At 38.7% G+C, this 17839-nt stretch overlaps 1 pseudogene; it reads right to left on the reverse strand.

Annotated features, from left to right (window-relative positions):
* Nucleotides 1-5059: 5059 nt before the first annotated feature.
* On the reverse strand, nucleotides 5060-6758 carry LOC149241190 (DNA damage-binding protein 1a pseudogene; annotated as a pseudogene).
* Nucleotides 6759-17839: the final 11081 nt, after the last annotated feature.

Consider the following 17839-nt stretch of genomic DNA (forward strand, 5'->3'; position numbering starts at 1 on the left):
GTCTTCCTTTGGTAATAACTAATGAGATGTGATCTATCATACTAGAGTCTTGCTTTCGAGTGATTGATGAGATGTAATCTGAAGTGGATAAGTAAATTGCTTACTCAAAGAGAAACACTTGCATAGATTTTGGTGTGTAGCAATCATTAGTAAGTCTACACATTTACAATTTTACTCCTACATATGGGTTGAAGAAAACAAAAATAATGGTGAGAAGTAACTCATGTAAGTATATTTTTTATATTTTATTCATATTCATTTTTTATATAAGGACTTGCTTAAATTGTGGTGGGAAGTAATTAATGGTAGATATGTTATTTAAATGAGCATAAGTTATTTCCAAGGATTTTATTTTTGGATGTTTTCCAAGTTAAGAATGAAAAATCACTACACATATCTAAATATCATACATGAATATTGCAACTATATCCATAAATTATGGCATAAAATATGTAAGGCATTTATCCACATCACCTTATATTGTGCAAAGGGTGCAATAAGACCTTCAAGCTATGGTCCAATCAAATGTTTGTAAATTAACTTCATTAATTATATTGAAAAATAAATATTTATTTTTCAAAGGCAAACATTATAATTTGCAAACAAGAATTATAATTTGCGTTGGTCAATGCTAAACTAATAGTGATCAACAAACAAATTGATCTTGGCAAGGACTAATAATGATTCCATAACCATGTTTAAATTTAATTAATAAGCACATAAAAACTTAATGCTTACAATAAACTTACAATATGACAAGCTTATTAACCATAGGTATCCACCCTCACTTTACCATGGATATTATTAACTTGTAAATAGGTTTTGTTACAATACCATGGCTTATCAATACCACATGTCAAAAAACCATAACTCATTTCACAATAAAGAAATTAAAATGTAAAATATTTTAGACATTACATATAGCATTGATTACATAAAGCGAATGTAGATTTTTAATGGAAATTGCTACTACTAATGTACTCAAAGTGAAAACAAGAGATTACAAACTTCCTCTACACTATTGCTTAAAGAAATCAACGGTCTAGAAGCACATACACTGACACATGCATACATCAAAACCATAAGAACAACAATATTTCCCTAGGGAACTTAAGTGGGAAAAACCCATATCTCACTTTCAATTAATTAGATGAGACTAAGAACTTATTACAATTGCTTGCTTCAAGTATGAAACAACGCTAGCACTTGCAAACTTGTTCTCCTGTTTCTTATCTGACACTGGCCAACACTTAGCCAAATTCTTAACTCCACAAGCTCCTATTTCCTTGCGCAAATTTGAAGGAATTAAACTCCTATTTCATAGGGAATTCCTATTTCCTTGTTCAATTCCCAAGGAAAGATGCAAAGTATTTTACTAAGCTAGACTTAAGAAGTGGCTAACATCAAGTTAGAATAGTTGAAGGATACATTTGGAAGACATCATTCAAAACAAAACAGGGTTTGTTTGAATGGCTAATTATGTCATTTAGTTTATGTAATGCTCCTTCTACATTCATGCGTGTGATGAATGATCTGTTGAGGCCATTTATTGATGAATTTGTCATAGTCTACTTAAATGACATATTAATTTTCAGTAAATCACATGTTGAACATGTCATGCATGTAAGAAAAGTACTTGAAGTCTAGAAAAAAGAACAGTTGTATCTGAAGATGCCAAAGTGCGAGTTTGGAAAGACTTGTTTAGTTTACTTGAGTCATATTGTTGGAGGAGGTGAGTTGAAAATAGATCCCTCCGAGGTTGATGTCATTGTAAATTGGCCAAGGCCCAAGATAGAACTACAAAGGTAAGAAGTTTTCTGGGAGCAACCCAATATTGAAGGAAATTCATTGCTAATTTTTCTATTATAGCCGTTTCTTTGCATGCATTGACCAACGTGAAAAAGGTTTTTCAGTGGAGAGGCAAACAGAAAAAGGCCTTTGATGCGTTGAAGGAAAATATTAGTACAACTACCGTACTCGCACTTCTAGACTTGAGGCAGTGATTTGAGATTCAAACAGATGCTAGTGACTATGCTATGGGTGCAGTCCTCATGCAGCATGGTAAGCCTATTTGTTTTCATTCAGAAACTTTTAATGGTGCATTGATTAACTATCCTACATATGACAATGAATTGTATGCATTGGTGCAAAGTGTGAAAAAATAGAAACACTACGTGATGGGTAAGGAAATGGTCATTCACACTGATCATCAACCATTGCAATACTTGCAATCTCAATCAAAGTTGCAACAATCAAGGTAATTCCGATGAATGGGTTTCCTTCAACAATTCCACTTGGTAATCAAGTATAAGAAAGGTATCTACAATAAAGATGTTGATATGCTTTCTAGGCCGATTGTTAGTGCAACTACTTTACTCAAGCATAATTTTGTTTTACATGAAAATTGTATTGAGCAATATGCATTAGATAATGACTTTCGAGATGTTTATGCAAGCCTGAGTCAAGGTAACCAAGTAGAGGAATTGGATTATCATTTGCACAATAACTTGTTGTACAATCTTGACAAGCTTTGTATTCTGTAGGGAGAAAGAGTTAAAATCATAAGAGAGGCACATACTTCTCCTATTTCCGGTCATTCAATGTAAGTAAGACAATGACACATCTACAAAGGTATTGTTATTAGCCTCATATGCTTGAAAGTGTGTCTTGTTTTATTAAAGGATGTTCATTATGTGCAATCAGTAATCCTAGCAATAGGAAGTTAGAATTGTACACACCACTTCTGATTCCTTCACGACCGTGGGAGAGTGCTTCTATGGATTTTGTAGGAGGTCGTCCATTGTCAAAGAGAGGTCATGATTATTTGTATGTAGTTGTGGATAGGTTAAGAAAAATGTGTATTTTGATGCCATGTAAAAAGCAAGTTACAACTGAACAAACTACTTAGTTATTATTTCATAATGTTTGGGTGCATTTTGGATTTCCCACATCCATTGTTAGCGATCGAGATTCTCGCTTTATGGGGAGTTTTTGGTCAAACTTGTGGGGATTCATGGACACCAAATTGAAAAAGAGTACAGTATTTCATCCACAAACAGATGGTCAAACAGAGGTAGCGAACAGAACATTGATACATCTTATGCATGGGTATTACAACAAGCATCCTAAGGTGTGGGATGAATAGTTGCACTATATTCAACATGCCTGCAACTAAGCCAAGCACTCTTCCACTCAAACTTTGCCATTTGAGGCATGCATGGGATACTTCCCTAAATCTCCTTTGGATTTTATTTTTGGCAAATATGTTGCTATTGAAGGTCATAATGACATAGACAAAGCAAGAAAATTCATTGAACAAATACAATTAGTACACCAAAAGGTTCAATAACAACTTGAGAAAATCCAAGGCAAGTACAAAGCAAGGCACGACAAGCATCGTCAAGATCACAAGTTCCAAGTTGGTGATGAATTTTGGCTTCACAATAATAAAGAGAGGCTCGAAGGAGAAGGTAAAAAGCTAAAACCAATTAGATATGGTCCAATCATAATTTTGGAAAAGATTGGTAATGTTATCTCAAAATCATACCCTGATAGGCTGCTGTGATCAGGTTGACATTAAGTAACTATTTCAAACCTACTTTAGGCTGAGGCTTAGCCTCCTCAACCTGAGAGAGCTCTCTCAAAAGGATTAATGATATTGATAATGGATTAGATGGCTAACTCTAGTAGACAAATGACAAATGAAAGAGGTTGAAATATAATTAGAAAGTATCCATTGGGCTTATGGAGTTAGACATGCTTTAGTATTGACAGTAAAGTTAGCTTTGCATAGAAGTCAGGGCCTTCAGAATCCAACATATGTAGAACATATCAAACACATAGGGGACCAACATAGTTTACAAATGCATGCAGGAAATTAGAGCACTTTAAGTGATTTCTAAGCGATCACACATTCATAACACTGTAGATAACATTCAGAACATCGAATTCTTTATGATTCCTGAGATGCAAGGCCAATACTGTATTACTATAAAACAGAGTCTGTACATAAAGCCAAATATGAGAGCTATTCTCAATAATTTTCCAACCCTTGGTGCATTGCTCTCTCTCCTATATATAAATTTTTTTACATAGCTGAGATTCCTCCTTGAGCATGAGGGGAACTCGAATTCTGCTTGCTATGACACCTACTCAAACTTTAACTAACTTTAAATACAACAACTGCTAACTGGAAGTTTTAGAAACCTAAGACAATTAGGAATCTAACTCCACATCATGCTAATAATAGCATTTATCAAAACTCGTTCTCTGACACATGTCTTTCTTTAGTTTAGTTGTGGTGATGGTTTGAAACTCCTTGCTGGTCCTTGATGTCTCATCTCTTTACTTCTGCTGGAAAGTAGGAAACTACCCCTGTTTTTCTGCTTTCGGTTTCTTCAAGGATATTCGAAACCAATTATCCATGTTGTTCTTCTTTGATTACACAAAAATGTATTGGAGTGCCACGTTCTTCATGTGCTGTAGACCCTGGCTCATGCACACGTGTTAAGACAACACCTGTCTAATGCTGTTTGAAGCATTATGACCAAAGCTAGCTATGAATAATGACCACTTTATAACACATAGCTTTAGAGCTCATATATGTCTTTCCTCGGCTTGTTCTGCCCCTGCTGGATGCTCATATTTTGTTAATGATCCTCTTTATACACCTCCTTTCAAAAAGATTTGCCGCTTTGTCAATCATAATTGATCAACCGAATTATAACATGCAGCTACAGCAGTTTCGTAGCGCGCTACGAAACTACTGTGTAATTTTAAAAACACAGTCTTAATGCCAAAATTTGACTGTCTTGAGCTTCATTATTTTGAAATGTCTCTTTTCATGTGCCCTGAAGCTGTTCAAAACTGAATGCAAAGGCCCCTTTTAACTCTTAAACACCACATTCCTCTTGAGAGATAGTTGCTTTACCTCTACTGGAACAGACATTGCAGTTGCAATTTCCTCCATCCGATTTCTGCTGAGATCCAGAAATGACTCAATCAAATCACCGTCCAGGAAACTTTTTTCATCCACAGTCTTCCTTTCATTGCTAAATGATCACCACTGTTCATGGCTTAAGCCCCCTACTCCCTTGATCACCTTGACAAGATTTGCTTGCAACTTTTCAAGAAACATATATTGCTCCTGAGGAAGAGATGCAATGACACCAATAACACCATTGACTGTTCCAAATATAACTGTAGGAATCTGGCTAGATTCTGAATCTGGCAGACGCATAACAAGAGATCCATGCCTAAAAAGATATAACAAACTCTCCTAAGTGGTATTCACCTACAACTTCCAATTTTCCTCTCTCTTCATCAGTTGCAGCATCGCTATTTTTCCTCATGTTTGTATATCAATAAAGAGATTGATTTCATCAAATCACCAACTACAATAAAATCTCCACGAGATTGAACATATAGTGCAAGAATATGACCATGATGGCCAGATTCAGACTGCAACTCTCTTGAACCATCATCACGGAGCACCCATTTGTATAACTGAATCTTTTTATTGATGCCAGCAAGCAACTTTCCATTAAATTCATTCAAATTGTAAACAGAAACCTTTGTCTCCTTCTTAGTAACAAGTTGCAGTTTACCATCTTCAACTGAAAATACTAAAATTCAGCCCTTGTTAGGTTCGTTCTCCTCGGGCAATACATATGCTGTCCCAACACAATAATAAGCATTGTTGTCATCTGTAAATGAACAACTGAGGATGGAACATCCATTTTCATAAGTATCAAGTTGATAAAGAACTTAAAATGTCTGATCATCTAACAGGCGCACAAAGTGTGTTTCAGTCTCCTCAATATTTGTCTGAGAATACTTCACACTACAAATGGCAAAGGTGCGAAATTTCTCCTGATGGAAAATACGACGAGCATGCTCTCCAAGAGGAACTGCACGGATATGAAGTTTCTGAATGTCATCAATTTACCCAATAGTAAGCAGGTCCTCCTTTGCAATTGAGACAGCATAAAGACAGGAAAGTTGTAGCTATGTTGCAGAATGCCACCTCCAACGGGATTCCATAAATAGGTCTTGTTCTCATAAGGGGCAAATTCAGCCTGTGGAAACGTCTTATCAGGAGAAAATCTTGATGCATGAATCTGATTCCCAAAACCATACTCAATAAATAGCCCTGCTACTTGCTGAGCAAACCCAGGTTCATCTAATATCCTGTTGAAAACAGCTTCCATTTCATGTGAAGGCAAAAGAAGAGCTAAAGGTTGATCCAGATGTTCCCCAGCATTTTCAAGTCGCTTTATTGGAGCAGTAACTTTTACACGACCTGGATTTGCGCATCCAATTTCACCCGAAATATTCAAAAGCCTCACGCAAGGAGTTCCATCAACTCTTATATACATGGCCCTTTCAAGCTCTGGAACTGATTCTATGGAGCTATGTTGCACACCAGCAGCTACAGCCACATGAATGAGAATGGCGAAGCAGAAGAAACGGATCGCCATTGTCGCGTGAAACCCTTGAATTAATGGAGTACGTGAATTGTAGCCCTCTCGCTCTGCAAAGCTGTCTGGAAAGGAAACTGAATTGAAAGGGCACATGTGATTGACTTCCTTGAGATTCACATTGCTATACAACAACTTCCGATTGCTACTGTAAATAACTGTCGGCCTGTTTGATGCTGCAAAAACATGTGTTGTGTTCTTAGAGCGAAAAGCCCTCAAGGTGATAGCTTTTGTACCTAACGAAATATTCTTCCGGTCAGACAACTCTCCAGTGCTCATATTCAATATGAAGTTGAATAGATTCCCATCCCCAAGACTACATGGAAAACTAAAACAGAGCTCAAGATTGTTTACAAGGAATAGTTTCAGACTGCCCCAAATCCAAAGAACAGATGCAAAACCCAGAAGGAAATTTCCCCGATTGCTCTAATACCATAAAGAAAAGCCTAGTTGAACGACCAAAACAGCAGAGCAAAGTACAACTACAAACATGTGCCAGTACCAAGACACCTACCGACCTAATGATGAGGATAAGCAGTTGGATATGATAGACGAAGTGTATAATCTGACAACTGTTGATGGAAACACAACGGATTTTGATAAATATGACAACTGGGTGAGATTTGTTACAGATCTGAACGAATCCCCGATTTCGTAGCGCAGCCAGTGAAAAATTAGTGTTTTGCGCTACGAAATCACCTAGACAAGGTTTCTGCGCTACGAAATCACCTAGACCGTTTCGTAGCACGTACGAACTTTGAAACGAGTTTCGGCATATGATATTCATGTGAGATATGAGACCAATGATAGACTAAAACAGAGAATTGACCCCTTTTGACATACTAACAAGACTCTTAACAAGACTCCTATTCAAACTGTTTAGACTCTAAAACCAGATGAAAAGACTAGACCCAAAACTGACACCAACCCTTTGACAAACCATCGAACTGATGTGAACAATTTAGAAATTTTTTCTTGAGTGATAACTGGTAACAATGCCTTCAGGTTGGATTTGCCTTCATATATGAAAATTTATGTTGTTGTTAACGTTGAGAATTTAAGGTTGTATGAACCTCCTTTGATTGAAGATCAAGGAGAGAATGCTAAAATTCCATCTATTGAAGACAATTCCTTGATATACTTCAACAAGACACTATACTTGACAGAAGAACAAGGACATCAAAAAGGGGAAGTATTGATTATCTTCGAGTGGGGCTCAAAGGTACAATTCCTTCAAAAGACAAATGGATAGAGGTTGGAAAGATGAGGGAACTGTACCCTTACCTGCTGAACAATTGAAAATGATCATTTTGGGGTCCAAAAGGCTTCTAGTGGGGAGGAGTGATCAAGTGCTCAAAATTAGGCTCAAAAATCAAAATGTCAGAATTTTGTTACACTTAGCTTCAGATCAAAGAGCTTGTCATTCTGATTCCAATGGTGTGAACAACACTCAAATCCGAGCTCGTATGCAAAATTTATAGCAAATCAAAGTTCAGATTTGACTTACTCGCATGGCATGATTGGATGATGTGGCAAGGTCCTTTAGCAAATGAGGAGGTGCCAAGTGGAAAGTTGCCATTGGCTCCCTCATGTCGCAAATCGCAATCGCAGACAGGTTGGCATTAAAAATCATCCCCCGAGCAGGTAAGGGTTGTGATGCGATAAGGTAGGCGGGAAGGCTTTCAAGAATCGGCCGGAGGTGCGATGCGATAGATTGCAATCGCACATCGGCAAAGGGAATGCATTATGGAAAATTGGCCCCGACAAGTTTGGTTTAAGATGCGATATTGCAATCGCAAATCGTAACGGTGCAAAATCCCACATTATGATCACCCGTTGATTCACCACTAAACTGCGATTTGCGAAAAGTTCCTGGAAGCGAGAGGTTTATCAATTCCAGTTTATAGTGCCTTGGGTCCGCCACATCGCAATCGCATAATCGCTCGCTGCGTACACAAAACTTAAGCATGCCAGTCCTTGCCGATTGTGATTTGTGATGGACAGGCAGTGTCGACGGATTATGGTTCGCCGCAAGGCAAAATTCTCGCTCAGTTAGTGGATTTTTGGAGCAAAATTGTGGGTTCCTGTCGGATATGGAGAAATTTGTGTAACGAATAATGAGTAAACAAGGGTAAGTTATAATTTCTTTAGTTTTCCACCAAATTGGATGAAAAAAAGGGGCTAGATAGCCATTTTTGAACATTCTTGACTCATTGGAGCAGGTTTCAGAAGCATTTGAGCATTGTAAACATAGTTTTTTAACATTTTTGAGCATAATAGAGAGGCCCAAGCCATTGGAAGTTGGACCAAGGAGACGTAGCCCAGGAGGGGTGAACTCCTTTATCATGTGCTTGTTGTAATTTGTTTTTGATGATGTTATGTACATGTTTATGCTACTGTTTAGTTTCTGTTTTATGTTAAATTTATCATAAAATTAACATAAAAACTCTTCATTTTACTTGCAAAAATTAATGAATCCTTAAGCACAATGAAAGCATTTTGTTTATAATCTAAGGAAGATCTTAGCACTGCAAACTAATATTCAAAATCAGATCACCAAGGATAGTAGGAAGAAACTTGAGACTACAACTGAGATGGGGATCTTTGTAGGATACACAAATATTCCTCATAACTATAGGGTGTATTTTCCCTCACTCAGGGTGACAATAGTGAGAAGAGATGTCAAATTTGGTGAAGAGAAGGCTATGATATGCTATCTAGAGTGAGAGTTGAGTATCCGATAGGAGGAGGAGCTTCTTGTTCCTAAGGAGGGACCTCATGCAGAGCTTCAGGATGTTGTGGAGAAGCCACAAGTTGAGGAGTAGACAGGGTGCCGAGTTTAGGCACCCACTCAACTAGAATCTATTAGAGAGGTAAGGAAGAGAACCAGAGAAGCTGACAGATTGATACAGATGCATGGGAGCATATGGGAGCTCCTATATCACAACGTAAATGGAGGAGGTCACCAAACAGGTACATTGGATATATAGCTCTCTTGACAAAGCCTTCTTCATTTGAGGAAGCAGCATCTAAACCAGGGTGGGTTGATGCCATGGGAGAGGAGTATGACTCCATCATGAAGAATAGTGTATAGGAGGTGGTGTCGAGGCTAGAGAACGAGTTGATGGTTGGTTCCAAATGGATCTACAAAGTGAAGCATGTAGCTAATGGGATCATCGAGAAGTATAAGGCCAGATTTGTGGCCAAAGGCTTCTCTTAGGTAGAGGGAGTGGGCTATGAGGAAACATTTGCACCAGCGGCAAGATATTCCTCAATCGGGACCATTCTAACATTGGTTGTGAAAATGGGGTGGAATATCCACCAGATGGATGTGAAGACTTCCTTTCTCAATGGTGTCGTTGAGGAAGAAATTTACGTAGAGCAACTAAAAGGATTTGAGGCACATGACAGGGAGACACACGTGTGTAAACTCAAGGGATCCCTATATGGTCTCAAATAGGCACCTCGAGCATGGTACACTTAGATTGATACATATCTTAGAGGATTGGGCTTAACCAAAAGTGCAATAGATGCCAATCTCAATCACATTATGGTAGATGGAAAGTTGTTTATCTCGGTTTCGTATGTTGATAACTTGATATTTACATAGGATGAGTAGTTGATCCACTCTTGCAAGGAGGATCTTGCAAGAGAATTCAAGATGAAGAAGATGGGCTTCATGCATTACGTCCTTGGGTTGGACGTATGGCAAGGTGATGGTGAGTTGTTTGTGTTTCAAGGGAAATATTCCTCTGAAATACTTCAAATATTTCACATGGAGAACTACAAGCCTATGGACATGTTATCACCCCAAGAAGCTCTCCTAGGTTGTATATCAGAGATGCTCGGGAACATTACAAACTCAACAAAATGTTGGAAAAATGGTGGATGAATGAAAGAAATGCTGCATATTCAAGCCAGATAACCACTTCTACTGTGCTTGACCCCAGACATGGGTGAACACCCCCAGACTACAAGGCTTTAGACCACCAATTACTCACAGTTTAAAGAAAATGTGATGATGGAGAACACTGATCACACCAGCAGATGCACAGGACCCTGTGATGGCCAGCTGCAACTAGTTAAAAGGTCTGTAAATCTGTTTTCTAATACACAGACAGGATGACAGCTCTCTGGCATTAAAAGAACAGAAACCTGCAAACAAATTCAATGATACATGCTAAATCCTAACACAGAGGTGGGATGACATCCCCTCTAATGCTAAACATTAACAGCACATGAATAACTGAAAAACAGGCACAGCCTAGAACAAGAAGAAGAAGTGGAAAGTGAGCAATTAACAACAAAAGAAGCTTGTATTAGCTGGAAATGAAGACCAGAAGCTGCAGGTTACACAGTAGTTACAGTCTCCAGAAGTTGAAGCTTACAACAGAATAACACTCATCAACCTGATTACATCTTGTTTTTCAGTATATATGGAGTTTCTCACAAAATTGCTCTGCTGCCCATGCGTGGAGGGGTCATAACTAACCACCAACCGCATTTACAAACTATTATGGGCCTCTGATACATTTTGACTGTTTTAATTAACAAATTTGACATTCTCTGGTACTTTGTTGTACTCCTTGAACAAGTGGAATGTTTCATGAACAAATGTCCATAACTGTTGAAGGTGTTCAACTACTCGAGGCAGTACTTTCTCGTTTTTGATGATGTTGTTCTTTGAATGAAGTTGCTAAGGATTAAATGTGCAGATTGCTGGGTCATCGCCTCCTTCCTTTTTCGGCAACAGAGAGCAGTCGAGAGTGATACAGGTAGTATGGCGGGAGCAGGCTGAGCAGAAAAATCAATCTCAACCGTCAGATCCACAGATAAACGGCGGAGATCAATAGAACGGAAGTTAGCGGGCAGGCGAATGTGGGCCGTCAGATCTCGAAAATGAACGGTGGAGATCGCATCGGGAGGAGTTATCGAGAGGTGGATGATCGGGGTTAACGAGGGCCGTTGGATCGTCGTTGGGCAGATCTGACGGTGATTGGGGGCAGAAGATGCACAATCATTAACGAGCGGGGGTTCAGCAATATAGCAGGCGAGTGGTTTCCCCGCACCGCTTATTGGGTGCAGTGGTATTCGTACAAGGTGGGTGCGATGCAGTTAAAAGACGATGCGTGGCTGACAGGACAGCGGGGAAAACCACTTTCCCGCGGGCTAACGAACGAGCGGATTATAGGGTGAAGGCTTGCGAACACCGTCGGATGATGAGGCGGGATCATCGGACGGCCGAGAATGAACGCACATATTTGGAGTTTGATGTGACAGGCGAGGGGCGGGCCCGGGCTTTATTAAAGCTTAGGGTTATGAAATTTATTATATGCGCGGGGTTATAAAAGCTATCGGGGCTTATCAAGGGTTATCAGGGTTTATAATATTAAAACACAAAATGCCCAAAAGCCTTTTAAATAAAGTTTAAGCGGTTTAATAATGTTAAAACAAAATATCCCCGGGGTTGGTTAAAAAAGGTTTAGGCGGGAATTTGTAGCGGGGTTATAAGGGAATGATGCACATGTAGGAGAAAGAATACAATGAACTGTTGCAAGCTTCTTTGCATCCAAAACCAGCACTGCTTGACCTTAGCCATCAAATGTTGCAAACTATAGCAGAGCTAACACTGGCTCCTTCTAGGGACGAGATCCTCCCTATGAGGTCTCAAGAACCTGCAGACCAATGCCTTTCCAGCTGAAAACCAATTAATCAAAATTCCTAGTGTTCCATTGGGCATGGAGTCTATTTTCGCTGCACAAAACTGATAAAAACTTAATATTTACAGCCTTTAAGGCCAAAAGACCTTAAACAACATAAACTTTCAAAAACCGCCCATTAACTAGGCCATCAAAAACTGTCTTTCCTAAGGTGTTGTTCCCTTGAACCTGTGAAACGATAAAAGGCCCTGTCCAAAAAGCATCAAATTTCCCATGATTGCCTTTCTTTTCCTTTAGTGCATCCCATTTCAGAACCAAGTCTCCAACCTGAAAATTATTTGTTTTTACCTTCTTGTCAAAAGTTTCCTTGATCTTTCTCTGATGTGTTGCAGCCTTTTCAACCAGTTGTTCTCTAATCTGATGTATTTCTACTAGATCAGTGATCCTCTTTGCCATGTATTCTTCCTCATCCTGCTCTTCTTGAAGGAATTTTGCCACAAGAAGAATTAATTGAATTGGGAATACGACATCAGTGCCATATACCAGCTTGAAAGGAGAATTGCTTGTGGACTTTAATGGTCACTCTGTCAGCCCACATTACATACTTGAGTTTTGAATCCCAATTCTTTTTATTGTCATCTAACAGCTTTTTAATTATCCTGATCAGACTTTTATTAGAGGATTCTGCCAGAACATTTCCTTGTGGATAATATGAGGTGGAATGAACAAGTTTAATCCCCATTGAATCACACATTTCCACCAACTCTTTTGCCCTGAAGGCTACTGCATTATCTGTAATCAATTTATGTGGACAACCAAATCTGCTGAAGATATTCTCTGTCAAAAACTTCATGACCACATTATGATCAGCCTTCCTGGTTGGGACTGCTTCAATCCACTTAGTGAAATAATCAGTGGCTACTAATATCCACTTGTGCTGACCGCTGGAATGTGGATTGATTTCACCAATGAAATCCAAAGCCCACTGCTGAAAAGGTCCTTTTGCCTGAATTGGTTTTAGGGGCAGGGATTTCAACTGCTGTTTTCCTTCAAATTTTTGGCACCTATCACAAGACTTAACAAAAGAAAACACATCAGAAAATAAAGTGGGCCAATAGTACCCAACTTTGAGAATTTTATGGGCTGTAGTTTTCCAATAATGATGCCCTCCACACATGCTGTTATGAAACTGCTGCATAACTTCCTTTGACTGTTCTTTGTCCAGACACCTTAAAAATATTCCAGATGAATCCCTCCAGTAGAGCAGATTTTCATTGATACAATATTTTGCTGCCCTAAACTTTAAAATTATAGCTTGACTTTGAGTAAATTCTAAAGGGATTTTTAGCTTCAACAAGAAATTAATTATTTCAGCATACCAATTACATGAAACTAGATTCTCGGCCACTGACTGCTTTCGGTCTGGTTCAGCTGTTTCCTCTTCTTCATTTGTCTGACCATTTTATGCATTTGTGCTCAGGAAATCAATATCTAAAGACCTGCAATTTTCTTCAGCCAATAATTTGGCAAGTCTCTGACCAGCTTGGTGGGCTTTAGCTCTATGTTATATTCTATCATTTTTGCGATCCATTTTGCCCTTCTTCCATCAACATCAGGTTGAGTCAAGACATATTTTATTGCAGCAGAAGGCACATATGCAATTATTTTTGAATGCAAGATATAAACTCTGAAAGCCTTTAAGGATTTAATAAGAGCATATGCCTGTTTTTCTATAATATCATACTTGAGTTCAGCATCCCTCAAGTTTTTGCTGAAAAATGCTACTGGATGTTCTGAACCTTCTTCATCTTGCTGCAATAAAACAGCTGCAATGGTGTCTTCAGAGGCAAATGAGAAAATATGGAACTCCTTGCTGTAATCTGGGCTGCTTAGTGTGGGAGCTTCCATAATGGCTTTCTTAATGGACTCAAAAGATTGTCTTGCTGTATCAATCCATTTGATTTCTACCCCTTTCTTCAACATGGAGGTAACATGCTTAACCAGCTCTGCAAATTTTGGAATAAACCTCCTGACAAAATTAATTTTGTCCAAAAAAGACTGAATATCCTTCTTTGATCTAGGAACAGACAAGGTCTGGATTGCTTTGACTCTTTCTGGGTCAATCTGCACACCTGCAGCAGACACAATATGTCCTAACAACTTCATGCCTTCTTCCAAAGCAAATTGTGATTTTTTGGGATTGATTGAGATTCCAAACCTCCTGCACTTCAAGAACACTTTTTTCAAATGCTGCAAATGATTTTAATGGCTGCTGGAGTAAACTGTTATATCATCAAGGTAGATAAGCACAAATTTGTCCTTCTCTCCCACAAATGCTATATCCATAGCTCTTTGAAAGGTGGCTCTAGCATTCATCAATCCAAATGGCATTTTAGCATACATAAAAGTGCCCCAAGGCGTGGTAAATGCAGTCTTTTCTTTATCATTTGGGTGCACAGCAATCTGATTAAAGCCTGAAAATCCATCAAAAGACATCACTTTAGCTCCTGAGACTTTTTGCAGCAAATGCTCTATCTTTGGTAGAGGATAGTTGTCTTTCTTTGAGCATTTGTTTAAATTTCTGAAATCAACACACAGTCCGATTTCACTTTTCTTCCTCACCACCATCAAATTAGCTACCCATTTTGAATACCTGAAAGGGACTATGATCTTGGTAGTCAGCAATTCTTTAATTTCTTTTTCAATTAGAGGAAGAAGCATAGGATTTATTGGTCTCAGCTTCTGTTTGAAAGGAACAGTGTCTTTCTCCAGAGAGATTATATGCTGAATTATGTTATTGTCATAAGTTTTCAGGTCACTATAATCCCAGGCAAACACATCAGCAAATTGCCTCATTAAATTGCAGTATTCAGCACTTTGATCAACAGACAAATGAGTGGACAAATTCACATACCTAGGCTGACCCGGACTTCCTATATCATGCTTACAGATTGCAGATTGGTCTTCTTTTTGGGCAGCTTTGTAAGGCACATCATTTTGGTCAAACAGTCTTTCTAGAGGAATTAGACCCTTTGGAATATGGTTACTAGGAAGCTGGACTATGTTGTCTTTACCAATTTTATTTCTAAACTGGGACTGGTGGTTTTCTAACAAGGCATCATTCTCTTGGTCAATTTGCATTTTAGAAAATTCATCAATGACTTGAAAGAACCTATTTATCTCATCATCATCATCAAAAACTTTCCAATGGTGGACATTGTCAGGCAAGGATGGTCTGTACTTGATTTGGACTTCATAAACTAATCTGGGAGGCATGGGAGGTATGAATAGACTAGCAGAAACAACAAGTGAATCAGCAAGCTGATTTTGGGCTCTAGGAATATATGAAATACGGAAATAGTCAAAGGAATCTCTGATTCTCCATACCTTATATCTGTATGCCTTCAACCTCAGGTGCTTTGCTTGAAAAGTTTTATTTATTTACTGAATTATCAGATCAGCATCTCCAAATACCTTCATATTCTTGATTCCTCTATCTTTTGCTGCATTAAGGCCCAATAGCAGTGCTTCATATTCTGCTATATTGTTTGTCACTTGAAAAACCAGCTTAAAAGACATCTGAATGCTTTCTTTCTTTGGAGATACTAACACCACCCCTGCCCCTGCAGCCTCCTTGGAACATGCTCCATCAAAAAACATTTCCCAAATCTGACCTCCTTGCTCTTGCTCAGCCTGAATTGTTGGTTTCCTGAACTGCATTTCGGCCTTCTGAGATTCTTCTATTTGGAGAATGCATGCTCCAAAATCAGTGTCCACTGCATATATAGGATGGTTTGTAGGATTCTTGTCATCACTAATGATGTATGCCAACTGTGCTTTTCTGTAAAATCTCCTGCTTTCTCCTCCAAACACTGGGACAGTGGCATAAGATAAATCATTATGTAATGTCCCACCTAGTCTCTTAATCCACCCTCTAGACAGCAGCATGCTAAACTTAGGAGGGACATCTGCTACCACAATTTCCATCATCATACTCTCCATGGGCAGCTGAGTTAAGGTAATAGTCCGATCTTTAATCAATCCAAGACATTTCACCTTCCTTGAATCAAAAGAAAATAAATCATGATAGGGTCTAGTGATATCAAGGCCTAACTCTTCCATGACAGCTTTAGGCATTAAATTGTGGCTGGCCCCTGTGTCTAGCAGGCAATTGTGGAGGATTTTATCATGAATGGTCAAGGAGACATAAAAAGATGGAGAATTATTATCAGCAGGTTCAATCATAGGGCTAAGCACAATGGCAGGCTTGTCATCTTGCAAATTAACAGAGTCAGTGGAGGTTTGTTTGGTTTCTAGCTCAAGGGCTTCAAGGATAGGCTTCCTAAATACTTCACTCTTCACCAACTCAACCAGAGGCACAGATATTTTCAATTTCTGAACTTCTGACTCAAAGTTGAAAGAAGAAGATGATTTATCAGAACTTTTTACCTCTTGAACTGGAGCTTTGAGGATGACTGGATCAACTACTGGTCTTCTCGGTCTGGTATTCTGCGCTTTTGTTTGGACAACAGCTCTTTGTGCAGGATTTTCTTTGTCATTCTTTGCGTTCGACCTAAGGTTATATCTCTACTGATCACCAATTTGTAGAATAGCTCCTTGGTCCCATTCTTGATTGTGTTGCTGCTGTAGCAATGCTTGTTCATATTCAACCAATGTCAAAAATGCAGCGCTGCCTTTATCTTCCATGCAGTGAATTTCATCCTCATCTTCTTCAAATTGTTCCTCCTCCATGACTACATTTTGGAAAGGAGCTTTAACTTTCTGATCTTCTTTTGAATCTTCACCCCTCTGCATTATTTGTAACTGCTCATTTGCTCTTCTGAATGGATTGGGGTTTCTTGGAGCAAATGTGTTCTGCTGCCTTGTTTTCCCTGAATTCTGCTCAACCTTTAGCTTAGAAATTTCAGCAGCCAATGACTCTATCATCTTGGTCATTTTGTCTAATTTAGGCTCTGAAGATGATGCAGAAGAAGTAGAAGCCTAATTTCTCTGCCTCCTTCTGTCAGCCTGATTTTTAAGCTTTTCTGCAGCCATAATATTGGATTCCACCTCCAGTGTTACATCTTGCATGTCTGTCAGCGTAGCACATCTTCTTTCTCTCAACAATAGGCAGAAATCTGAGTCAAAAGCATTAGCATAAGTGAGTTTGGCAGAGGTAGGGGTATGCTTTACCTCAGCTAGTATCTTACTATACATTCGATTGAATATTTTATTAAAATTAGGCAAAGATTCACCATTTTCCCTCTTCAGATCACCAAACTCAGTATGATAATACAACAAGTCTTTTTTATCTCCCCATTGCTTCAAAAATGCTTCATCTAATGCTTCTAAATCTATAATAGATCTCTGGGGTAACTCTCTGAACCACTTCCTAGCCTCTCCATCAAGGCTCTGGACAAAAACTCTCATCCACACATCATTCTCACTTATATCTAAATTATCAGCATAACTGTAAAAAGTTTCAAGGTGTTCTTCTGCTGTTACTCCCTCTATACCAGTGAATTTAGGCATATATTTTTGTTATTCTCCCACAGGCATAGGATTTAAAGGCACAAGCAACACCAATGGTCCATATCTGGCAGCTACAATTCTTTCTATTCTCGTAGGTGCTTGTTGTCGTGCCATGATTGGAATATTTGGGAGAATACTAGCAACTTGAATGGTAGGGAGTAATGTGAT

Source organism: Pinus tabuliformis, chromosome 8, assembly GCF_031772625.1.
Source record: "Pinus tabuliformis cultivar Carrire ecotype Pingquan chromosome 8, CPIR1, whole genome shotgun sequence".
Classification (NCBI taxonomy): Eukaryota; Viridiplantae; Streptophyta; class Pinopsida; order Pinales; family Pinaceae; genus Pinus; species Pinus tabuliformis.